The sequence below is a fragment of the Polypterus senegalus genome, chromosome 3, assembly GCF_016835505.1.
Source record: "Polypterus senegalus isolate Bchr_013 chromosome 3, ASM1683550v1, whole genome shotgun sequence".
NCBI classification, from domain to species: Eukaryota; Metazoa; Chordata; class Cladistia; order Polypteriformes; family Polypteridae; genus Polypterus; species Polypterus senegalus.
Genome location: NC_053156.1, coordinates 121428650 through 121456252, shown reverse-complemented (window position 1 = coordinate 121456252; position 27603 = coordinate 121428650). Strand labels below are relative to the sequence as shown.

At 37.8% G+C, this 27603-nt stretch overlaps 1 protein-coding gene across 1 annotated transcript in view; it reads right to left on the bottom strand.

The window, feature by feature from the left end:
- The window catches only part of ascc3 (activating signal cointegrator 1 complex subunit 3), a 683087-nt gene that overhangs the window by 577194 nt on the left and 78290 nt on the right, over positions 1-27603 (bottom strand). The window lies entirely within an intron of this gene.

Below are 27603 nucleotides of genomic sequence, written 5' to 3'. Positions count from 1 at the left end.
GTTAATGTATATAGCCAGGGAGAGGTCAGTTCATAAACCACCAAAAAGAAGACATTATTTTCAAAAGTTCATTACGGGGCACAACACGAAATGAAACATACTTAACATTTGTAAGTACAGTGTAAAGAATGAGCATGGGAAAATTGGAAGTAGCAGAAATAGCAAGAAGGGGTTTCCCCTATCTATATATACAGTTTAGGGGGACACCCGTTTCCCCCCCTTGGGTGTTGTAATAGGACATGAAACATACCTATCTTTTATAAGTACACTGCAAGGAATGAGCACACAACATTTCAGCTTCCCACATATATGGAAAGTGGGAGAATTAGTGATGAGTCAGTGAGGGCTTTACCTTTTACATGTGTAGATGGCAAAATACCCGTGCTTTGCAGCGGAGAAGTAGTGTGTTAAAGGAGTTATAAATAAAAAAAAGGAAACATTTTAAAAATAACATAACCAGCAGTAAAGCAAGGAAGACTCTGTAATAAGGACGGTTGGGTGCACGTAGAAGGGGTGCCTGCTAACCTAAAAGGGATATTCGGAGCTGACGACTTTACTTGTCTGTTGTGATGCGGGCGTCGGCCATGGATGGACGCAAACGCCGAGTCACCCGGGTGAGACGGACTTCAATCTGCAATAAAGGAACTGTCGCCAAGCAGGTGAGACCACTTCTTTACATGTAAATTAAGTAAATGTGTCGCCGGCGCACATCAGGATTGGTCGCTGGATTCACTGCAGACTTCCCAGGCCGTGTGATTATAAAATTTTAAAAGAAAGTTCAGATAAAGGACTGGGGAATGTGTGTGTATATATAATATATATAATATATAATATATATATCTATACTAATAAAAGGCAAAGCCCTCACTGACTCACTCACTCATCACTAATTCTCCAACTTCCCGTGTAGGTAGAAGGCTGAAATTTGGCAGGCTCACTCCTTACAGCTTACTTACAAAAGTTGGGCAGGTTTCATTTCGAAATTCTACGCGTAATGGTCATAACTGGAACCTATTTTTCTCCGTATACTGTAATGGACTTCAGCTCAATGGCAGTGGGGGGCGGAGTTACGTGTCACATCATCACGCCTCCCACGTATAGCACGTTAACTGACTGTGAATGCAGTACGTAGAAAACAAGGAAGAGCTCCAAAGAGCGCTGAAGAAAAACACATACAAGCTTATTCATAACTGCAGCTACTGCGGAAACAAAGCACGGTGTAAACCATAAGTTTAAATTAAGTTTATGTACACACTCCCGCTGCCGTTTGTCATGCCTTCGTCGAATACTTTATTCGCGAGATACAAGTTTAATGAGAAGACACGAGGTATAAACGAGACTTTGGATCACTTTGTAACGGAGTTAAAATTGCTGTAGCGAAACTTTTAAGTGCCGGGTCTTAGCTAACATTAAATAAAGCCATGGACATCGCAACATCACACAAGAGAGCAGCTCACGTGAACTGACTGAACGCAGTACGAGTGATCACTTCCATGCATCAAACCTGTTCAAAAAACGCATTACACAATTGACAAGGTAGGAAAAGAATATGCTCCGAGCCGAGTTCCACAGCTAACGTGGTCTTGCGGAAGCAACTTCGTCACGCTGCCACCAAATACTCACAGAAAAATCCACAAGTTAATACACACGCTGTCTCTAGAGTTTCTCCACACTGAACGTATTCCTCGCATCCCCGTTATACACTCTGATCTCCCATTTCAATTCAAATGCCTCCAACTTCCAGTAAGGCTCTGCTTCGCGATGACAAGGAAAAAGGATGGCCTTATATGTCGTTTGTTTATAAAACAGCAGAGAAGCTGTGTAAAGGCTGCTTCACAAAAAACCAGCGGAGCGCCTTATATGAGCAGGCAGTCAGCTAAAGAAGGGAATCAATAAATATCTATAATCGTAATAAACGAACAAAAAATAGCGTACAAGCCGCGAATTAAATAAAGGAAATGGGTACCTGAACAGTAAAGTAAGTCTCAAATAGCTACACAATAACTATAACAATCGTAATAAACAAACATTAAAACAGTACAGAACCGCGTAGCAAGGTGAAACGACGGCCTCATATGCCGTTCGTTTATAAACAAGCGGAGATGCTGTGTGAAGGCAGTTACACAAAAAAACAGCAGAGTGCCACACTCTGAATGTATTCCTCCCATCACCGTTATACCCTCTGATCTCCCATTTCAATTCAAATGCCTCAAATTTCCAGTAAGGCTCTGCTTCGCAATGACAATTAATAAGTCTCAGGGACAGACCCTACAAAAGGTTGCCATTGATTTCAGGCAACATTGCTTTTCTCCTGGACAACTATACGTTGCATTCTCATTCTCAGGAACTCACTCACTCATCACTAATTCTCCAACTTCCCGTGTAGGTAGAAGGCTTCACCACAGTATTCACGTCTCCCTGCTGAGAACTGTAGCCTTTTTATTTAATCCGCGGCTTCTCCGCTGCTTTATTGTTTGTTTATTACGATTATAGTTATTGTATAGGTATTTTAGACTTAGTTTACATTGTTCAGATACCCATTTCCTTCATCGTTCCAACCGTACCCCCATTAAAATGTCTCTCGAGGTGATCATCATCGATCAAAGAACTGTCACTTACCGAGTAGTTTCCATGCCCGGAGATGGCGTCTGCCCTTTCCATTCTCTGTGTTACATATTGCACGGCCATATCAGACTCACTCTTGATATTCGGAGGAACATTGTGTCTTATGTATTGAATGACTGGGACAGGTTCAAGCTGTGGAGTAATGACGGTACAGGAGATAATTATACTACACAGGAGCACTATAAGAGTGAAATGCTTAAGCCCTTCACCTATGCTTCTGCAGGTGAGTTGATGGCTGCCGCTGAATTGTTCGGTTGTCACTTTCAAGTGTACCGAAATGGCCAAATATTTTACACCTTTGGACAATCGCCAATGCCTCTTAAACATTTTAAATTCACAGGTGACGATTTGAGTAGTGGACACTTTGATGTTTATGAATGTTTCAACTCTCAAAAGCTGGATGCGAAGTTATCGATGAAGCCGTATGTATGCTTACATCGCTTGACACATGCCGAATGTCACTTCAACACAAGTCCTGCAAATACTAACATAATTGAAACAAACCTTGAAACTTAAACCGATTATGACAGCAGTAATCCAAGCTGTGAGAAAACAGTAAAAAGGAGGCGTGTCAGACGTCATGGTACATTTTCTGATGCAGCTAGACGGAAACAACTTTGTGACGCCAAATACTCGCAGAAAAATCCAAAAGTTAATAGACATGCTGTCGCTAAATACTCGCAGGCAAATCCACAAGTTCATACAGACGCTGCTGTTAAATATTCGCAGGCAAATCCACAAGTTAATACCAGGAATGCCTGTTAAACATCTTAGATTCATGAGTAGCGATTTGGGTAGTGAACACTACAGAATTTAACTTGAACACAATACGTCCTTCAAATACAAACCTGATTGAAAGAAATAATGATAATCAAATCCTTGACAGCAACACTCATAACAGTGACAAAACAATTACATTGACAATCATGTTACATTATTTTTAAAATGTTTCCTTTTCTTTTTCAGAACTTCTTGCGAAGCATTGGTATTTTGCTGGTATATTTATAAAGGTTTTTTTCTTCAGTGTATCAGCTAGACACTCGTAATTCTTGAGGTGTAATTATAAAAATGGATTACCACTTTAATTTGGCAGTACTTGATTTTTATCAAAACATATGCTGCATTACACACAACAACAAATAATAAGCACTGTGCAAATCTTTAAAAAGCTGCAAACAACAGGTTTATAAGTAAAAGATACATTTCAATGTTAAGCAAAAAGTGAAGCAAAATGACACCTTTTATTGGCTAACTAAAAAGATTAAAATACATTCACTTCGTCAGGGGAACTACAAACATCACAGTGTAAAACTTCATAAAAACACATTTCCAAGTAGTAGCACCAAGTTGGACACTTTGAAAATAGTTTTGTCAAAACAATTTACCAAGTCGTGACCTAAAGCTGTCGTCTTACTTAATTTTTTATATTAAATTTATAATAACCAGGTCAGCCAAAATTGGCATTTATTGGTTGCGTTGTATTTGAAACTTAAAAGTATTTCCTTTACTTTTAATTTTAAGTAAAATTATGAGTTATTCAATTGTTTTTGCAGCTTAAGTATTAAATCAACAGACAATTCTCATTTTTCCCAAAACTACAATCAGAAATTAAGCCAAACATAAGTGGCAAGGTGTGACATTACATGTTGTGTCACAAATTCTGAAATATTAAACAATAGAATTTTCATTAAATCAAATAAGACCTGTATATGGTGACAGATTTAAATAGCTCAAAAACTGACTGGGATGTTCCTTTTGGATGTAAGGAAAAAAATAAATTATTCTGATTGCTTCATCACCCAAAAAAAATTAATTCTAACACATGGAAATGCTTGTAGAGTTAAATTGCTTCTCTTACAATAAGTACAGAGGAAGAACAATAGCTGTGAATCATCCTTTTAGTAACATCAAGCATAGCCTGGTTAAAATTGAAATTATCCTTGAAAATGTACAGATGTTAAATAAAACAAAATTTAGAATTTGTGCAAAATAGTCTTGGAGGGTTGAGAAAACATTTAAAAAATACAAAACAGGAAAATAAAAACAATGCCAACATAAATAAAAGATGATGTCCCTTCTCAGTGACAGTAATCCCCCACCTATCGCGGAAGTTACGTTCCAGACCCACCCACGATAGGTGAAAGCCTTAAGCCTTAAAATACCCATCCCACACACTTTAAACACATGTAAACTTATTAAAACACACTTTGTAAACACATATGATATGTGGATGGCGGGCTAAGGATATGAGTAACATCTCGCAAGACAAGGCAGTGAGACGGGATAAGAGCTGCTGTACAGGCTTTTAAATGATTGACACACAGAGCCACAAGCTGAAAAAGCATCTTGGCAGACGCAGCACAGAGCCAGCACAAAGTCCACTTCTCCTTAGCGTGCATTCAGCCCCAACCCCCTTCACAACACGAGGTGGCAGGAGCGTAGCACGCCTTTGGTGGGCAGTTTCGAGTGAAGCTATCATGACCAGATCCGAGCACTTCTCCTTAGCGTGTGTTCAGCAGTCACACACCCCCTCCTCTCCCTCCTCCTCCTTCAGAACGCACAGAGCAAACAGAACAGCAATCTTGGCAGAAGCACCAAAAGCCAGTAGCTGATCTGTCCACTTCTGCTTAGCCTGCATTCAGCTGCCCCCCTTCACAATGAGAGCGGCAGAGACACGAAGTGGAAAAAGGACAGCTGCTGTACAGGCTTTTAAGTGATTGAAGCAAAGTGCAACAAGCACAAAACACAGCTGGCCAGCAGCAGCAGCAAGACACCAGCTGAACCGATCGCATCTCTTTAGCATGCGTTCAGATACCACTTCACAATGCGGGGAGCGTTATAAGTGCCGCAAGAAAGAGATTTAACTACGCCCGGGGCAGGAAATAAAGGACAAATATAATTTTTACAAAAGTTTTAAAGTAAAAATGAAAATAATGCATATGTAACAATTCCCCTAGTAATAATAATAGTATTAATAAATCCGCAATGTAGAGGGGGCGCGATAGCTGAACTGCGATAGAGCGTGGCGGGGGGGGTGGGGACGGGGGTTTATTACTGTATTTTGATCCAGGCAAAACTAAAACTAAACAAAAAGAAAAAAATAACATACAAAATAGGCAAAAGTGGTTTAATATAGACACAAAAAGTTTGCTGTTCAGGAACATAAAAATAAGTTACAGCTACAGGAATACAAATTGGGGATTAAAAAGCATTTAAAAGATTAAAAGAGAAAGTAAAAAAGGATTCCTGTGGAAGTTAAGACAAGCAGCAAATATTTTATGTGCAAAATAAAAACAAGCACTTAAAGACATTAAAAAGCCACAGATCAAGTAAAAACTCATTAACAGTGTACAACAAATAACTAATTGGTTAGACAAAAATTTTACCAAGTGTTTACTAGAGAAGAATTAAATTTAAAGCATCAAGGAAAATGCCTCATGTTTACAGATTGTTGTCATTAATAAATCATTAGAACATATTCCAGCAATTCCTTGAGAATGAAGGAGTAACTGAACTAACAGCTAATGCTACTCCAAACTAGAACAACATGTACAAAATGTATTCAAGTAATAAAATACCAATAAGCCTGACTTCTGATACATGTACCGTAAATTTATAGAAACAACAGTTAGAAATAAATAAGTAGATGTATGAAAAGAATATCCTAAATTATTGTCAGTGTGGGTTTATGAGAAGAACATCATGCCAAATCAATTTCTTAGTCTTTTAAAAACAGTGTAATGGTTCAGCCAGTATTTTCACTGTGGCTCAAAATATATTTTCTTTTTTATTTGACCTTTTTTTATTGTTTTTTTTATATAATATTAGTTTGTAAATACTGTTAAAATGATTGTGTTTCTGTCTTCCTCATTAAGTTTCTTAATATCTATTTTGTTTAGAGTATGGTAATTATGTTAATATTATTTATTCTGCTTGTTGTGTGCTTTGTGCACTGAACATTGGGCCTAGAGGAGCATGGTGACCAGACTTTGTAGCTCAAGAACTACCCCCAGAAATACAGTCAAGTGCCAATTTACAGTCAACCAACTTGATTCGTACTTATGACTAAGGGACATAGGAGAATAATGAGGTAATAATACTCAAAATAATAAATCTTTCATTATTATTATTATTTCACATAGTCTCATATGTTTTCTGACTCCTGAAGGGCCCTTTAAGATTTGTTTTGATCAGCGCTGTTATGTGGGTAACTCTTTCCTCACACCAGTGGTTTTCAACCTTTATGGTCCCATCATCCAGTTATGCCTTTTTTTAAATTCATTGATGAATCACTTGCAAGCTGCCCCCTGGGTGAAACAAGTATGACTGGGGATTCCCTTTGGTGAAAAAAACTCAACTACAACCGGGGAAACATTGCACAGTGCTGCAAATCGTTTAGGCTACCCAGTAACAAAGCCACAACAGCAACCCAGGTTGAAACCTAGTGGTTAAGAAATACTGGCTTAGACAACACAACCTGAACCACTAACAATCCAATAACGGTAACCCACATCGCACCAGTGGCACAACCCAGTGGTTGAGAAACACTGCCTTGCACAAACTTGAAGATTCTTTTGTGCTACTCCTCACTAGTAGTTAAAGTACATGTACCAGTGAGCCACACATCCTAAATTGCAATGATTTGTGTACTTCGTGAACAACATATGACCAATTTCACATACAGCCACATGCAATTAGCATTGCATTTTTCTACTGTAATTTCAATTTTTGGTCTTTGTGTTTGGATTTCCGGTTTTAGTTGATTTCTGGCTTTGTCATAAGGTACCACTTTTGGCTTTAGCTTTGGTTTTAGTCACTTTCAAGTTTCCCTTCCTCAGTTATTCCTGCCTTTGCTTTCCTTTTCTTTTTTTTTAAATTCTTATTAAATATAGAAATATTCAAAGAACTTTGCTTTGTTTAGTGGACCTGAGGCTTTATGGTCTTGCCTTTTCCCCTTTTTAATGAATATTTTTGATTTTAAAGGCTTTGCTCTTATTTTTGGACCTATACAAGCTATATGTCTGCAACCACAGTTTGGAGCAAGGCAGTTTAGGAGTGGTTAAGACCTATGTGAAATACAGATATAGCTTTTGTTTTTGAGTTATTTTCCATTGGCTTTAATTAGAAAAGGAAGCTAGCATTCGGATTGATGCCTAACAATTATAGCTTAAACAGCAGTAAATCAAGAATCTCAGGTTAAACAGTGACTTTTCAGGGTATTGGAGAATTGTTTAAAAATACTGCTTTTACTGAAACAGTAGATCGAAGAGCAGGGTAGCAAGGCAGAAAAATTTGTATCAAAATGGATTTTGAATGGGTTGCATTCAAGAAGTCTGCTTATTCATAATTGCAAACAATCTCATCCAAAAGTATGCAAGCTCAGAACCTAACAATGAAAAAAATTATGGGAAAACCCTTATCTTATACGTATGGGATACTTTTACGTATGTAAGAGATGTTTTCACACATGTGATACTTTCACATATATATGAGAAACTTTCTTACAAAAGTGTGCTTCGGGGCTACCTAATTACAACTTGATCAAGGCAGTGGAACTTCAGTTTGATGTCACTTTCATCTCTTGTAGTACGTTGATATAAAAAGTAGAACTGTGGGCTTTGTTTATTAAAGGAGTGTGGGATGATTTTGTACATAGTTTATATCTACAGTTATCAATCTACATAATTGTGGTACAGGTTTCAGTTATTCTGCTTACCTGTGTTGTTCTGTTATGCGACAAGGTTGCATATTCCAATATCGAGCTGCCTCTCATTAACCTGGCAGCATCTCACTCAAGGCAAGAACAAACTGCATGAGGTACAAAGGAGATCACTCACCTGCCAATATACCTTCATGCACATCTATCAATTAAGATAAAGCCCATGTCTGTGGAATAGAAGGATGAGGTGCACCTGAGAATGGCCAAGTCCCAGAGGGTAGAACGCTTTAACAGATAGGTTTCTGTCCAACAATTTAATATTGCTTGTAGAAAGTAACATACAGCATGCAGCAGGCTATATACAGCATCTGTACACCATGCACAGCTGTGCTGTGGGTGGCTTTTAACCTTGTTATCTCAGAGTGAGACACTCAGAGTGATCTTTAAGCCATCCTGAACACTTGTGTTCATATACTTCGATTGTGTCCCCCAAGAGGTGTACTTGTTAGGCTGCCAAGTGCCTATATGTTATTTCTGCCCAAGTCAGGTGGTTAGGGTATGGAGTGCCATTCGGTCTAGGTCTGCCTTCAAGTTGTACCTGTACGCCCTTGCATCTCGGTAGGTAGACTCAGAAAGTGAGTAAACCAAGTGCATCACAGAAGGGGTTGTATTATAGTTATTATGTTGTATTATTTAGACTTTGTTTTCTTTTTATGATGTATAATTTGATTAATATTTTGCTTATTGAAAATTTTTCTCTATGGATAATTTTAGTTTTCTGGTGCCTTATCCTTCTGGTTATGTTACTTCTAGTGTGTATGTTTAGCCTAAAGGGATGGGGCAACTTCACATTGTGGCTTAGGAACTGTCCCCAATGATACTTCGTTCCAGAACTTTGGTCGTAAACCAAGTTGGTCGTGAACCAAAGCAGTTTCCCTCATAGGATTGTATGTAAATACAATTAATCCGTTCCAGACCGTACGAACTGTATTTAAATATGTAAATATATGTAAAGATCAAGCACAACTATAGTTAATTACACCATAGAATGCACAGTGTAATAGTAAACTAATGTAAAAACATTGAATAACACTGACACAAAGCACCCAGTGTCCCTGCTCAGCTACACGAGCAGGCTCGCTCTCTCTCTCTCTCTCTCTCTCTCTGTGTAGCACACACACACACACACACACACACACACCACCCCCTCCCCTCCCCTCTGTCAGCAGCATGTGGAGCACTTTTTTTAAAATGAGTTTTAAGCACAGCGGGAAAAAAAAAGGAACATTAGAACAAATCCGAAGTGTATTTAAAAACCAACCACAAGCAACCAAAAAAGTAACAAGATCACGCTATTTTAGCCTTACAGCCCGATCGCTGTAAACACTTTTTTTAAAATGAGCTTTAAGCACAGCAGAAAAAAAGGGACATTTGAAAAAAGAGAAAAGTAACATTGCAACAATTCACGCTACAAACTGAAAAATTAACTTCCGTAATACAAAAACCACCAAGAAAACTAACCTTGCATGAGTCGAGTTCTGGCATGAAGCGTTTTCCTTCAGGGGTTTTCTCTCTTGTGATTTCTTGGGTTTCTGGTGTTTTTAGCTGTTGAGCTGGTGGGAGTAAAAGCCTCATGCAGCCATTCCAAAAAGAAAGTTCTTGTGACCCAACCCTTCGTGTTTGCCCTCCACATTACTGGCAGTCTGGCTTTGTTTACATTGTGCTGCTTGAAAGCACGAGGGTTCTCAAATTGGTAAATGAGTAAACTGGTAACAGTTTTTCCACCTCTTCCAGCACTTGAAGCCTCTGCCTGGTTAACGCTGTAACTCCTTTTGCAATATCACCTGCTTTAATAGATTCTTTCTGCTTTAGAATAGTCGAAATCGTAGATTTTGACTTCTTCTACTCAGCGGCAAGATCAGTAACACGAACGCCACGCTCAAACTTTTCAATAATTTCTTTCTTTACTTCGATTTCAATTTTCTTCAAAACTTTCTTCTCACCACTCTTCACTTGATTAGAAGCCATAGTTAACTGCAAAAGCACACAAAATACAGTAGAGCACAAAGAGAGCTCAAGTAAAGCACGCACGTCTGACTGAGAACAATGAACCAGCCTGGCTGGGCAGGCAGGTATGCGGCTCCTCTCTCTCTGCTGTACCCCCCTCCCCCCTGTCAGTAGCAGGCAGGCAGGCACGTAGCTAGCTCTATTTCTCTCTCTCTCTTAGCAGCAGGAAGGCACGTCTGACTGAGAACAAGGCAACACATGCAGAAATCATAGGCGCGCACAAACCAAAAGGGAAACTGACTTTGTTCGTATACCGAGTGTGTGGTCCTGAACCGAGGCAAAAGTTTGGCGAACTTTTTGGTCGTGAACCGAGTTGTATGTGGATGGAGACATTCGTGAACCGAGGTTATACTGTATATCTAATAATTCTGCCAGTTTAGTAGATACTAGTGGTGGATCGGAACAAATATTTTGACTTTTGAATTTTGCCATCAATTCCATGTTTCGTAACGAACTATAGACAGCTGATTTGCAGGACAGTACACTGAACTAGTTCACCAAAAGAATCAATTCATGTACTGAACTGCAGGCAACAAAGTCACAGTACATTAAATCATAGTTCAGTTCACTGACGATATGTGTATGGGAGACAGCTTCAGAAAGGACATGATATAAAATAATTAAATTGCAGGATATTAACCCAAAACTGAAAATTTTATTTAGTCTTTATTTCAATGATCTCACAGTTGTATCATAATGCGTGCACTATTCTCAGGATCTATTTGTAAGATTGGTTTCATCCTATTCATTGTTGAAAATTTATTGTCAAAATTCAAAAAAAAGATCACTATTATTAAGAATATTATGTGTGAATTACTTATTTTGTTGCTTTTTTCATATTGTTTGGTGGTTTAATGTTGTTACACTGTTATACTATTCTAGATTTTAAACTAGAATATAGCTTATTGTTTTTGCAGTGAAGGAATCAGTGATTCAAAGATACAAAACATTTTGGTGAACTCAAAGAAATGAATTGAATCACTAAGAATAATAATTTGCACATCACTGAGACATACATAAATAAATGTGCATATCTTCACTTTTCTGCACTGATTTTATGTCTCTCTCTGACCTGTAATAATGTGAACTCGGCTACATTCTACACCCATCCACTCCATTTAGTGCATTATTATTAATTCTGCTGTGAAATGCACTCTTCGTTACTGAGCAAATTAAATTTAAAAAATAAATGTTGATCAGAAGCAGACAACTGAATTATGTAAAATTTGATTTTCATGGCTCTGAATTTTACACTACAGCAGAAATGCCACCAGCCACATGATTTATCGGAAAACTCCAGCAGCCAGTAAATAATACGCCTTTTATACATGTATACAGCATTCAAACTTTACAAAATGCACACAAGTAAACAGCACAAGAAGCACCATGAAAAGCAACTCTTCTATGCCTGCTGTGTTGGAATTTATTTTTCTTCTTTGCCAATATAGCACCATAGCCTTTGTCTATCAATTCCTCCTCTATATTCCTTTCTTATATGCGTCTTTTTGTCAGTCGTCGCAGACTGAATGTTTAATAGGTTGTTGAGATAAGACTTTTGGAAAACCTAATATATTTTCATGCCATAAAAACAAAAGCTCTCTGTGAGGTGTCAATGATGTTGTTTAACATACTGTCACAATAAAAAGTATGACAAATAGCAGCAGGGATATAACTCAGCGCAGAATTCACACTTGGACTACACACTCATGTGGTGACTCATCACAAGCATCCACAACCCATAGTTTAAGAAACACTGCTCTAGTGCGTCGAAAGGAGTGGAGGAGCGGAAAATCAAAGAATTAAGCACAAGCTCTTTCAAAACTACAGTTTACATCCAGTACCAAAATTCCTGAAATACTGGTAATGTACCATTTTAAAAAAATTGGGTTTTCAGTACTGGTATACCACAAAACCCTAGTAGATACAATTATAATGTATTTAAATATACTTTTAAGACTGAAATGTATTTTTAAACACATACCAAATGCATTACTGATTAGTTGTGCCTATATGTTTACTCTTTATCTGTATAAACTGTTGTTAATGTTCTGCTACTCAAATAGTTTCAGTAGCGGTTAATCAACTCTTCTTCTTAAACCCAAGAGGTACAGGTTCTTTCTCACTCATCCACTCATTCAGTCACTCACTCACTCACATTCTTATAGAATAAACACAGGGGAATGCATGCTTTTTAACTGTATTTGCTCCCTGCTTTAAATTACCAGCTTTAAATATATTGTACATAAATTGTCAAACTCACTTCAACTTTTGAATGTGTGCAAGACATTTACTGGCACCAACACTACTGGATGCCTCTTATAGGCAATAAACACAAGCAGAAGAAAGAATTAATCATTCTTCTTTATTATCTTAGGTCTTGTAAGAGTTAACTCTTACAGGATTGCAAGCTCCTTATTAGCAAGTGTTCAGAATTAGCAAGTAATCAGAAAATTTTTACCATGATTGGTTAAATACAGTTGCTAACAGGACATGACAAAACATATCAAAAAATACCTTAACGCTAGAATCCCTGAAGCCTACGAAAAAACTCATAAATTCCTTCACACCTCTCCATTGAGCTGAGGCTGTGAGGGGGATGGGATAGCAGACTGCTTGCTGCTTGTGCTGATCTACACATTTACAACACAAAAGACGCTAATGAAGAGGTGCCAAGGAATTTGAAGTGAAGTGAAGTTTTTTTCATAGGCTTCAGGGATTATAGTTTTAAATAACCACAATTAAACCAGTCCACTAGGCTGATTGACTGTCCTATTATCTTAGGAGCCTGTAACTTTTTAGATGTTTTTAAAAAAAAAAAGTATACTACATGAACGTCCATTTCATTCTCAGCGCTCTGCTTTATCATATGTTCCCTTCTTAGTTCATCAACAGGAAACGTAGCCCGAGTATAATAATAGAGCAATCAACACACTTTGAAAGATGACCTTTTTCTTCTTATACCAAGGACTGTTTTCCTTTTTTGCTATAGTTACTTAAAATGCCTTTTCTTAATAATTCAAACCTTTATTATAGCGAATATCAAAATAACACATTCAGCCATTAGGCATGAGTTCAGAAGAATATGAGACTCAGCACAGACCCAGAAAATCATGAAGCTGGGTTTGTTTTAACATTGCACCTGCATTACATGTGAGGTGCACATCAGACTAGGGTTCAAATTCAACTCCTAAAACTGAACCCAGGGTAAGAATTTTTTTGTAGTATAATTTTAGCTCACACTAACTGTAATCCAGTGTCATTTTATAAACAATCGGGGGCATTTTACAAAATGTACAAAATAGTATTTTACTTTATTACTGCAGTGAACATGACTACTTAGTCTCATCTATAGCAGGATAAAATTACAAAAGCATTGAGTTTTCTTTATTTTTTATGCAAAATCTATCAAAAACTTAAAACAATAAGCAGTACATTGACTCAATCAAAATAAAACATGCTTCACAAAAGTCAGTAGTTCCTAATGTGTTTCACACTGAGGACAAATTGAAGAAAAACATATAGCAGCCCACCTACAGTTAACACTAGAATTACCAGAGCCTACGAAAAAACTCGTAAATCCGTCCCACCTTAAATCACTTCTTAAAATTGTTCACAGCTCTCCACCAGCGTCTTTTGTCATCTAAATGTGCTCATAAAATCAGGCTGCAAGCAGCCAGCTATTCCATCCCCCCACCGACTTAGAATGTGCACAAACTTCTCCCAGCTCATGCCTTGATTGATTTCCTGGGAGTGAAGTGGAGTTTTAGAGTGGAAATAATAGATCGTTGTTTGGAACACATGCATTTCATGTCTGTTCAGGTTCTACAGTAATCTGTGTAAACACATTGTTAAAACAGAAACGTTTTTTATATTCTACTACTAGATGACAAAATGTAGGCATAAACTATATAATGTATGAAGCCTGAAGTATCACACAAATACTTTCACAAAAGCTACAAATCTAACACAGCAATTGCGCTTTTATTCAAAAATATAACTGCAGAAACAAAAAGCCGCCTTAACAAGCGACATTGACACCCGTTTATTATGACTGCCGCCGTAGCGCAATAGAATCAGCCGCCGACTGGGAATCAAAAGGTCGTGAGTTCGACCCTGCACCATTCTGTTTTGAGAAGTAAACTGCTCTTAGTCTTACTATTTTAGAATAAAAACATACATTTGATTTCAGTCTGTAACAGCCGGTGTGATTTATGATACTTGTAAAGGTTAGCTTTTTTTTTTAGTCAGTTTTATTATCTCAGCCGCATTCATGAGCCCAAACACACCCCACCCCCGCATCTGACACTGCTGTTTTCACATAGACGCGCTGTAACAGAGGTAAACTCGGCTCCCTTGTACATCGGAGCAAGAATGTACATACCATGTGAATAAAATTACAACTGTACTGTCAATGGGGTTCACTGGAACCAAACCCCATTTCTCCCATAGGATCAATACTTCAGTATCTGCAGTTTCTGTTTCCACTGGCTTTGTCAGGAACATAATCCTCAAAGATAACTAGAATTGATGGCTTAATTAACCAGAACACAAGGAAAAGCAGAGAGGAAGCTGTGATGATGAAACTCTTAAAAACCAAGATAAAATAACATTAATTATCCCTAATAACATACATAAATGATTGCTACATACTAACAAAACATCCATCCATCCATTATCCAACCCACTATATTCGAACACAGGGTCACGGGGGTAATATAACAGACCTAATTTTGTGACTCATAATTTGACAGCAAGACACTGATACTTGGAACTAAAATCTCAAAAAAACAAAGTACTAGTGCAATTAAAAGTAGGAGCTAGTTTGGATGAAAATCCTTTGTCATGTGGTCCCCCCAAGACTGAACTTGGAAACCATAGAATTACATGTTGAACTACTTGGTCCTTTGACATTTGCCTTTCGGAGATAATTGGAAGATGGGTAAGAAAACAAGAAGTAATTTATACCAGTGAATGCAGCTGTTCAAAACTAAAATAACTAATGTTTGGAAATCTTCACCACGAGTTACCAAAATAAAGAATAAAAATTTTGCTTGGGTAGTAATTGCTTCAGCAGCAAGACATTGCTTTGGAACAAAAACCTGGATCCACTACGACCAACTAAGAACACACTTGAGAACCACTTCTGTAGTATATGGCATGTAACACATTAGCATACAGCTTATTAAAAAAATACAGTATAGCAGACTGTATTAGAAGGGAGTACAGGCACTTACACATACAACGTGGTAAAGCATAATGCATTTCCTTTTGATCACTACTAAAGTCCTTATTTGTTCTTAATTATAAGCCCTATTGTCTCGTTGTATAGCAAAGTGTAGGACCCATTAAAGTTACTGTTGAAGAAAGAAAGTTATTGAGATCCATGACTGCTGTTTTAGATGTGTTTCTCAGGAACCTAGGTTCACTATTTAGTGCAAATAGTAAGCAGCATCCAGGTTGTTATATACAGTACACCAATCATCCACAACATTAAAACCACCTGCCTAATATTGTGTAGGTCCCCCTCATACCACCAAAACATCACTGGCCTGTCCAGGCATAGAGTCCACAAAACATCTGAAGGTGTCCTGTAGTATCTGGCACAGACATTAGCAGCAGGTCCTTTAAATCCTGTTAGTTGCAAGGTTGTTTTTCAAACACATCCCACAGATGTTCAATCAGATTGTACTCATTGTCATTTTCCTCAAACCATTCCTAAACATTTTTTAGTGTGGCAGGGCACATTACCCTGCTGAAAGAGGCCACTTCCATCAGGGAATACCACCGCATTAACCGGGTGTACGTGATCTGCAACTGTCTTTATATAGGAGGTACTTGTCAAATAAGTTGGTATGAAAATGTATGTATGTACTTTTAGTTTATTCCAGATTTCAAATGAAAGAAAAAACAAACTGATGAAATAAAAATAAATAAATAAATACATACATACATACATAAACCAACACTAAACCTTTGTGGGGCAGGTGCAACAAAAGGCATGAGAAGATGTGTGAAATGTAAAACCCTAACCTACATGCATTGTAAAGAATGTAAAGTTTCTTTGTGTCTAGCTGTAATAGGAAGACTGACAAGACAAATAATTTTAAAAGTAAATGTTTGGATAAATATATAATAATATGTACATAGTACATGTACACTATACGTGTTGCTCCAGAGTGATATATAAATATATGTGTGTATGTGTCTATGTATATATATATTAAAATATATTAAAATATATGTGTGTATATATAAAAATAACAATATAACATCAACTGCAGTACTTGTTTTGAGGGACATGTGCAACAGACTAAATGTGTCCAAAAAGGACAACCTTGTACTAAACAGTATTACTTTGCAATGCGATGAGATATGCAAGCTAAGCTTGGTACAAAGATATCTGACAGATTGGGGTACAAACATAGTGAATTGCAGGGTTGTACATCATAAAACGTCTTGAGTTATATCCTGTAAAATCCAGTTTCTTGGAGAGAAATTCCTAAAACACCTAAAGTGTTGTGTTTAATTAAGCTATGAAGTTTTTATTCATACAAAAGCTTTTCTTTCAAAATTTGAAGTGTTATACTCACTACTCTTCAGCTCCTTTATTAGATAAGCATAGAGAAGCCTTTCATTATTGAGTATGTAATTTAGGCACAATAATGCCAAAAACCTATTAGGGCATAAGGGATTAAGTGGTTAAGGAATACAGGATAGGACTGGTTGGTCTTGGAAAAAGTGCTAGGGGGACAATCCAGACAAAACTAATTAAGCCTAAATTAAGGCTATAATAGGACTGTCTTTACTACACAATTAATGAAACAGAAAGCAAGGGAAAAAAGGCCATGAGGCACTCACGTTTGGCAATTTTTACACAGTGAGTGTTTTGACTTAAACAAATTAGACGTTACTTATGGTGGAATAAATTAAACATTTTGCATTCAGTTTCATTTTAACAGTGATGGGGTATATTTGTGAGTTCTGACAGCAATGCGAAAAAGTAAAATTGTGCCCACTGTACTAATGATTCAAACAGTTGTGTGTTGACTGTACAGCATAACCTGCAACACCAATACTTAGGGCCCACGATTTACCGTGGCAAGAAATTGTAAATTCCGGGGCATGTTTTTAGAAATTCCGTGGCGTACCGCGGCACAGCAAATGCAGTATCAGAACTCCTTAAGACTAATTCGTAACCCAAGCAAAATAAATGCAATATTTCTTATTCTTAATCCTTAATAATAATCAATCATAACCCAAGCAAAATAAATGCAATATTTCTTATTCTTAATCCTTAATAATAATCAATCAGAATTCGTAATACTAATCAAATAGGTATATCAAAGTGTTCACATCCGCACGTTTTAATCCACAGATTTGCTTTAGGCAAACGATGCTGAAACATATGTAGGCATAATATTATTCTCAACAAACTATCGAATATTGTTTCTAAAGTTATTGTTTATTTATTGTTGAAGAAAACGGCACTGTAAGCTCGTAGGTTTTCTTGTGACAGAGAGTATCGCAGCAGTGGTGACAACACTGATCCATATTTTGAGAACAAACGTTACACATCAACAGAAGAGATCGGCAACGCAATGTAAACTTTACCAAGAGCTGCTAAGTGAGGCAGTCTGTCCTCTAGGGCACGCCAAATAGCAGTGATATCAGCTGGAATTACTTCACGAGATGCTATGTCCAGATAAGCTTGCCATTCATCTGCTGCAGCCATCATTGTTGGCACTGATTGTGCATGATCAGCAAAATTCTTTGATAAGAGTGGTAGCTGTCGTGGATCAAATATTCTCACAGATCTGAATAGGTCTACTGACGTCTGTTTGGTTCCCACAAAATATTCTTCAAGTTTAGTAGCAGCATTGTGCTTTGCATCTTCACAGCTGCTGGTTGCAATTGGAAATCCATGCAAATGGACGATTTCAGACAAGACAGTAAGTCAGACACTTTGTTGTAGACATCGACAGCCATGAATGAGTGTGCCTCAAAAGAAGTCAGTGTTCATAATTGGCTGGCAGTGCACAGATACAAATTCAAGTTCAGCTCTCAGCTCGTTAAGTTTATCAGTACTTTGCAGCAATGCCCACAGTTTCTTTAACTGTAGCTCCACTGTGTTCGATTTCAGTAGCAACAAACGAGATATTAATGAGATGATGCAAAAGGCTAAAGAAAGAACTTAAAGAAGTAATCAAAGCTAATCATACTAATAGCAATATGCTTCAAATGGTGAGATTTCATTTAGATTTGGTATTTTCCATGGCAGTTAGGTTAATTCTGCGGCATCGCGTTTTACCGCTGCAAAACCCTAAATTCCGCAGTGTGGCATTAATTTCCACGGGCCACAGTAAATCGTACCAATACTGATCGCTAATAGCACTTGTTAAGGTGATGCAATGAATTGCCTTTGCAAGTTTGTACAACTCCACCAACTTTCCTCCAAACCATTCCAGAAAGCATTGAGTGCAATCCTGCTGCCCGGTGCCAAGAGTTGACTCTACAATAAAATAAAAACAAAAACTAAAAAGAGCAATAATTCCAAAACTCTTCGCTTTTAATATAAAGCTGCAGTGCAGAGTTTCAGCGTAGTATATGTGCACCAAATTTCAGGCTACAGGTCATTTGATTTTTAACCTTGACCTTCCTAGGTTATCTTTGACCTTGTAGGTCAACCATCACAATGAAAGTGGATAGTAGATGTGAAGCAGTATATGTGTACCAAATTTTAGGTCAATAGGTCAAACAATTTGCAAGCTACAGGTGATTTAAAATTCTGGACAGACAAACAGCCAGCCAAAGTAGCATATTATATAAGAAATGCCATAAGCATAATGATACAGTTTTGCCGACACTAGTAATGCCAGTACATTTGTATGTGTGTGTGGTGAGGTGCAAGTCCTTTCCAGAAACAACTGCACTACCTCCTTTCTGTTTTTTTTTTTAATAAAAGATTCCTGGATAATTTCCAACAACATTCATGTCTCAAATGAATTGCAAGTTAAGGGAAGGAAATCCATCCATCATTCTATTTTCTGAACATACTTATCTCAAACAGGGTCAAGGGAAAGCTAGAGTGTATACCAGCAAGCATTGTGAACAAGGAAGGAATCCCTAGTCAGGAATTCCCATTTCAGGGAAGGAAAATCTTTTCTATAAACATAGAATCAAGGTGCACAGACCTGCCTGACAACACAATGTTTACTGAAAAAGCATTGCTTTTTAATCATATCTGTGATCGTTTGCTGAGGGATCACGGAGTGTGGGCATGGCCCACCTGACAGATGCATTATGTTAGTACAGTTAGTCTGAAATGATGGGTATTTTTTTCTTAAAATAATCATAAGGCCATGTGTAAATATGTTAATAATTAATGAATTTGTGGCACAGTGACACTGTGGTACAGCTGTTGCCTGATAATAATGAGTCACCTAGGAGCTCCTGCCATGGAGTTTGCATGTGGGTCAGCATGAGTTTTCTCCAGTAGCCCTGATTTCATTCCACAGTCCCAAGACATGCAGGTGAACTGATGATACTGAATTGGCCCAAGTGTGTGTGTTCCATCCATACTGGATCTGTGCCCTGTCCAGGGATTGGTTCCTGCCTTGCACCTGATTATTGCCTGGATAGGCTCCAGGGACCTCATGTATAAATGGTGCATATGCACAAAAATGTTTCCACATTTACATCATGATGTATAAAAACTAGACTTGGCATGTAGCCACGGACATTCTTACACCAACTCAATCCATTGCGTTTTTGGCTTGGTTTTGCAAATTGGTGGCACCGAGCGTCAAAGCAGTGTTACTGTTCCTGTGTGGTTTCTCTTTATTTTTTACATTCACATCCCTGAGGTGGCTTTATCAAATACACTGAAATTAACCGCATATCATTTATTAGTTTAAGGTATCTGATTGTAATCAAACGAGACACTTTATGAATCATTTGCACTATCTGCACTATACAGTGGAACCTCGGTTCACGACCATAATTTGTTCCAAAACTCTGGTCGTAAACCGAGTTGGTCATGAACTGAAGCAATTTCCCCCATAGGATTGTATGTAAATACAATTAATCCGTTCCAGACCGTACGAACTGTATGTAAATATGTAAATATATGTAAAGATTAAGCACAAATATAGTTAATTACACCATAGAATGCACAGTGTAATAGTAAACTAATGTAAAAACATTGAATAACAGTGACACAAAACACCCAGGCTCCCTGCTCAGTTACACGAGCTGGCTCGCTCGTGCTCTCTCCCTCTCTCTCTCTCTCTGTAGCACACACACCCCCCACCCCCCCTCCTCCTCTGTCAGCAGCACACGCTCGCTCACGCTCTCTCTCTCTCTATAGCACACTCAATCCGCCAGCAGCACGCGCTCGCTCTCTCTCTCTGAGCTCGCTCGCTTCCGCGCCCTCTCTCTCTCTCTCTCTCTCTGAACAGAGGGGAACATTTGAACAAATCCGAACTTTAATTTAAAAACCAACCACAAGCAACCAAAAAAGTAACAAGATCACGCTATTTTAGCCTTACAGCCCGATCGCTGTAAACACTTTTTAAAATGAGTTTTAAGCACAGCGGGAAAAAAAGGAACATTAGAACAAATCTGAAATGTATTTAAAAACCAACCACAAGCAACCAAAAAAGTAACAAGATCACGCTATTTTAGCCTTACAGCCCGATCGCTGTATACACTTTTTTAATGAGTTTTAAGCACAGTGGAAAAAAAGGAACATTTTAAAAAAGAGAAAAGTAACATTGCAACTAATCACGCTACAAACTGAAAAAACTTTTGAAAAATCCGTAATACAAAAACCACCAAGAAAACTAACTTTGCATGAGTCGAATTCTGGCATGAAGTAAGGAGGAAAAGTCTGGCTCCACAATGGAGGGATATTTTCCTTCAGGTGTTTTCTCTCCTGTGATTTCTTGGGTTTCTGGTGTTTTTAGCTGTTGAGCTGGTGGGAGCAAAAGCCTCATGCAGCCATTCCAAAAACAAAGTCCTTGTGACCCAACCCTTCGTGTTTGCTCTCCACATTACTGGCCGTCTGGCTTTGTTTACATTGTGCTGCTTGAAAGCACGAGGGTTCTCAAATTGGTAAATGAGTAAACTGGTAAACAGTTTTTCCACCTCTTCCAGCACTTGAAGGCTCTGCCTGGTTAACGCTGTAACTCCTTTTGCAATATCAGCTGCTTTAATACAGTAGATCCTTTCTGCTTTAGAATAGTCAAAATCGTAGATCAAGATCAGTAACACGAACGCCACGCTCAAACTTTTCAATAATTTCTTTCTTTACTTCGATTTCAATTTTCTTCACACCACTCTTCACTTGCTTAGAAGCCATAGTTAACTGCAAAAGCACATGAAATACTGTAGAGCACAAAGAGATCACAGGTAAAGCACGCACGTCTGACTGAGAACAATGAACAGGGAGCAGCTCTGCTTAAATGAACCAGCCAGGCAGGCACGTGGCTCCCCTCCCCCCCGTCAGTAGCAGGCAGGCAGGCAAGCACGTACAGCAATCTCCCCCTCCCCCTCCCCAGCAGGCAGGCAGGCATGCACGTACAGCACCCTCCCCCTCCCTCTCTCTCTCTCTCAGCAGCAGGCAGGCACGTCTGACTGAGAACAATGCAACACGTGCGGAAATCATTGGCACGCACAAACCGAAAGGGAAACTGGCTTGTTCGTATACCAAGTGTGGTTGTGAACCGAGGCAAAAGTTTGGCTAACTTTTTGGTCGTGAACCGAGACGTTCATGAACCGAGTACAATTTCATTGTTTTTTGATCGTATTATTATTATTATTACGAGGGATGTTCAAAAACTTTCCTCACTTTTTAGTTCTATTTATTAAGAATTTTAAAAACAAATTACATCACTTTTCTACATAGTCAACTTTGTATATGATGTAATTTTCCCAGTGTCGTACCAACTTTTTAATGCCCAATAAGTATTCTTCCCGTTTTCATCGTTTACAACGAAAATATAAAAGTGCAGAAACTTTTTGAACTTTCCCCGTATTATTAGTATATTATATTATCATCATCATTTTACAGGAAAATAAGTTTATGGAGGATTTGCATATTAAATATCATTGTACCATACAATAACAATAAAGGAATTCAATTCAACAGAAGGAAGTGTGTATTTACATATGATGACGACTGGCTTTTAAGTCAATTTAGATTTCCAAGCGCTATCTTCTTGGAGCTCTTGAAATCATTTTTAAGATGAAATGCAGGAAAGCATGTATATTGTTCGGATACATTCGTATACTGTTAATAATTAAATGTGTGGGCACAGTGGCGCAGCAGTAGCGATGAGCTGGTGCCCCGTTCAGGGATTGTTCCTGCCTCATGCTGTATGCCTGCTGGGTACTGGTGCAACCCTGGGTGGATAGATGGATGGAATAATTAAACATGTACTACGAAGATATTTTAATGTTCCTTAAACATTTTAAAGAATCGACATTTTAAGCATACAGATGGCTTCACATTTATTACAGAGCTTATTGTGTGGCGACTGGTTACCTGGAGAAGGAAAAGGAAGGACAGCAATTGGGAGTTAGTATGTTTGAAAGAGGCAGTACTGCTGCAATAAATTATTTCATCGAGAGTCGCACACGGTGCAGCAAGCATCTTGTGGGAGGCAGAAACAATCTCTAGACAGGGCGCCACCATGCCCCTATGTTTAATACATGCTTTAATTCCTATCATGATGAAAATGATATCAAGCATACATCTTAGTATTTAAATTGTTCAGAGAGCTATAATATCATGAATGTAATGTATTCTGTGTCCTGTCAGCATACAAGCACATAGTGATTCACACCCAGAGTACATAGAAGAACATACAGAATACGAAGCATTTAATGCGCTACTTTAGTTATGATGGGATTTGAGAAACAAGTAAATGAAACAATTTTAAGATGAAGTTTATGACATTCAACTTTAATGACAAAATAAACTACATGATTAAAGTGGAAATTTCGAGATTAAAGTTGACCTTTCAACCTTTTTTTTCCCCCACTCTGTCTCTATTTTTTTTTCTTTTCTCCGTACCATAATTTGCTTCCATATGACACTCAGACGGTGGGCTACAACTCTCCAGTTCATGGCAACTTTGATACCTGACCACCTCTTTATTATTTTAGGCACTGTGCGACTTTCTGAACTTGAACTTCAAGTTTCTCCGCCACTCTGTGTCACTCGATCAACATCCTTTTGTTGTTTATACCACTGCTTAAACCAACAAACAGTACATTCTTCCTTGCCTCCACTTAGTATTAGCTGAAATTCTTTATTTCCCATGCTTTTGCCATTGTGTTTTCATAGAACACAGAACTTAAGGAACTATTTATATTGATTTGCATAATCAAAGAGGTGTAATTCTGGGAGGTGTCGGGGTAGGGTGGCAGGCACGTGCACGTGTTTCACATTTCACGCTAACCGAAATTTATGCAGAGGAAGAACGTGGAAGTTGGTGTATGCAAAGATTTATGCTTCAGGATTTTTTTGTACGTATGCATATTTCTGTTTTTGTCCATACACCATGTTTTAGTGTGAATTCTATGCACGGTGTTATACATGAGGCCCCAGATGTTCTGCTACTCTGCACTGCATCATTTTAATAAGATGGATGGACAAATACATAAAGAAATATGATTCATAGCTTCTTGAACCATGCAAGGGTTTAGGACAGCCATGAGCTTTTAAAATCAAGTTTAAACAATAAAAAATACAGAGTCATGAGAAAGTCAGAGTCTATTTCAACAAGAATCATGTAAAAGTTCATCGCAGGAAAGGAAATCCTTTCCTACAAACCTCAAATAAAGGCATGCAAAACCTGGCAACTGAGGGTTTACTAGGGAAGTATTAATTTGCGAGATAAATATTAAATGAAGTTAGAAGGAATTTAAAGTTTCAAGTAAAAACATTAAGCAAAACTTAAGTAAAAATAAATAAATAAACAAATAATTACACATGCATATTTAATGGCATATGTACATAAAATTCAAATGGCATATCAATTGATTATAGAACTAACCAATACGAATTTCCAGTTTTAAACAAAGCGAGTCCAAATTCACTATTTTAACTCCACACAGTAGAGTTACCCTAAAAACAGCATTAAGCTGAGACCTCCAAAAAAAAAAAAAACCAGCCAATAAAAGCATTGAAGACTTTATAATATTTATAAATATATATATAATATTAATGAAATGCTAATTCTGACAATGGTAATTTAATGAAATTCACCAGAACAAACATTATCTACCATGCAATTTCTCAGCAAATCTCAGCACTGTTATTATAATAGTAATGTAAAAAAAGAAGTGGCATTCAAGAAAGACTTCAAAAAACTGTATGGAGTTCAACCCCACCTTATTGACTGTTAAACTGGGAAATGTTCAATCGCTCCACAATAAAGTGGATGAACTTCAAGGGTGTGCACGCTTTCAGACCAATTACAGAGATGCATGTGTTTTGGTATTTACGGAGAACTGGCTGAACGGAAACAATTCAGATGACTACTGGACAGTTAATGGATTTGGGGCACCAATTCATTTGGATAGAGACTCGGCCATCACCAGTAAGTCACACAGCGGAGGTGTCTGCCTTTATATAAATGAACAACGGTGTAAAAATGGTGGTGGTTAAAGAAAAACTGTGAAAAAAAGATATGAAACTTCTGTCTGCCTCATTGAGTCCCATTTATTTGCCCAGATTTTCTACAGATTTTCATGACAATCGTGTATATTCACCCACGGGCAGCGGCGAGCAAGGCTGTTAACACAATCCCCAGAGTAATACTGAGGCTTGAAGCGCTGTCCCTCAACTTTCTAAACTTTAGTCTGGGAGACTTTAACTCCTGGACACTGAACAAAACACTTTGCAATTTTTACCAATATGTCACTTGCCCAAGTCGTCACAACCAAGTGCTTATTCAGTGCTAGAGAAACCTAAAAGGTGCTTATGCAAGTAAAACCGCCACTTGGTTCATTAGATCATTACTTTGTCCAGTATATTCCAATTTATAAACCCGTCTTTAAGAGAAAAAAGCTGGAAAACAAACAAATTTAAGTTTAGGACAAGGACTCTGTTGAGTGCCTGCATGGCTGTTTTCAGTGTACTGACTGGTCAATATTTGAAAAATTATGTGCAGACATTAATGAACTGACGGACACTGCAAGCTGTTACATACAACTCTGCAAGGACACCATAATGCCCACAAAATCAACCAAAATATACCCTAACAGAGATCTAAAACAATTCATACATTTCAACATGGAACATTAATGGAACAGAAGGAATTACAGAAGGAAGTAAAATCAAGCAGGCAAAGTTGAAGTATAAGGACAGGACAGAGAACGAACTGAAGACTGATAACCTGGGTTCATTATGGAAACACGTGACGATGATGGCTGGCATTCATACAAAAAGTAGTAATCAGGTTGAACTGGCAGAGGTCAAAACTGACTATCAGTTGGCGCAAAACTTGAACGAGTTCTATTGAAGATATGAAAGCAGAATTTTGCTTCAGAAGGAAGTCAGCAAAAGAACAGAGTGAGGATTGGAGCCCTTCTTTGACCAGACTGATGCCAGTTGGGTCCAGATGGAATAAGTGGGCGTCTGCTTCACTACTGTGTAGAAGACCTCTCTCCAATATCCCACTCCATATTTGAAATGTCCTTGGATTTACAGCAAGCGCCCAGCCTATGGAAACAGGCAACTGTTATTCCATTGGCAAAAACTGCACACCCCAAAGCATTAAGCGACTTTAGACCAGTGGCATTAACTTCTCATATCATGAAATCTTTTGAGAAGTTTATTAAGAAACAACTACTTAAAAAAACTGAGGCTCTTCTAGACTCTTACTGATTTGCATACAGAGAAAAGAGGGGCATGAAGGACATTAGAGCAACACTTTTGAATTTATTGTTTGAGCACTTGGAAGGATCAAAAAACCATTCAAGATTGCTGTTTATAGTCTTTTCATCAGGTTTTAACACAATCCAGTCCCACATTTTAGTTGAGAAACTGATTGATCAATTCTGTTTGAACCCTAACTTGGTGGGATGGATTCTGGACTTTTTAACAAACAGAACACAAAGAGTGAGTGTTAATGGCTGTTCTCTGATCTAAGTACATCTGTGGGTACTCCACAAAGGTGCTGCCTATCTCCTCTTTTGTTTATCCTGTATAAAAATGACTGCATGAGTTTACACAAGGATAGACACATCCTGAAATTTGAAGACGACTCTGTCATTGTAAGTCTTCTACAAGATAATGAAGACAGCCAAAAAAAAAGGAAAACTATTGGTTCACGGCATATGTCTACCACTGAAATGTATTGCAAACAGGTTACAAAGAAAGACAACTCAGTTCTGTCAGACAGTAGCCATCCTCTTTTCTCTAAATTCCAGCTGTTGCCATCAGGGAGCAAATTAAGGTATCCAAAGGTAATAGGGTGTTGTACCATGCTAGCCATTATGAATGTAGTGAAAAGTCAAAAAACATGACACCTTTTATTTCCTAACTAAAAAGATTACATTATGCAATCTTTCGAGGCAACTCAGGCCCCTTCTTTAGGCAAGATGTAATTTCCAAAGCTAAAGAGCAATAGATTTAAGAACTCTTTATCCCTAGAGCTATAAACATTTTAAATTCTGTTACTTGTTGGGATGATACTAAATGTTAAATTCTTCATTATTATTTTGTATACTGCTGAAAGTAATTATTCTTTTTTGTATTGATTTTGAGTATGTGTTTCTGCAATAACACTGGTTGTTAAATAGAGTTTTTTTTGTTGTATTTCTTGGATCTCTGTAACAATGTCTTCTGGTTTTGTACTTTACTGCAGCAAACAAATTTCCCTCTGGGATAATAACAACTACCTACCTACAAGTGTATACATTAATATTTCAATATTCTTAAAAGGTTTTGAAGACTCAGTGTTCTAAGGATGAAGCTAGCTTCACTTTCACAGAGATGTATTTTCTGTTACAATTTGTTATGTGCAGAAGAAGAGAAAAAAGGGAAGGAGAGGAGCTTAGCGACCAAAGAACAATACAACCCAGCAAATCAGTATATCAGCACACCCGCAATGTGTGTGCATACCTAATAGATAATGGAGTTTATTTACTTTCTTTAATTGTGGAAAAATAACATTATACAAATTAAATATATACACAAGTAATTTACAAATTGACACCAGGATGACCAGGTATTAAAACCT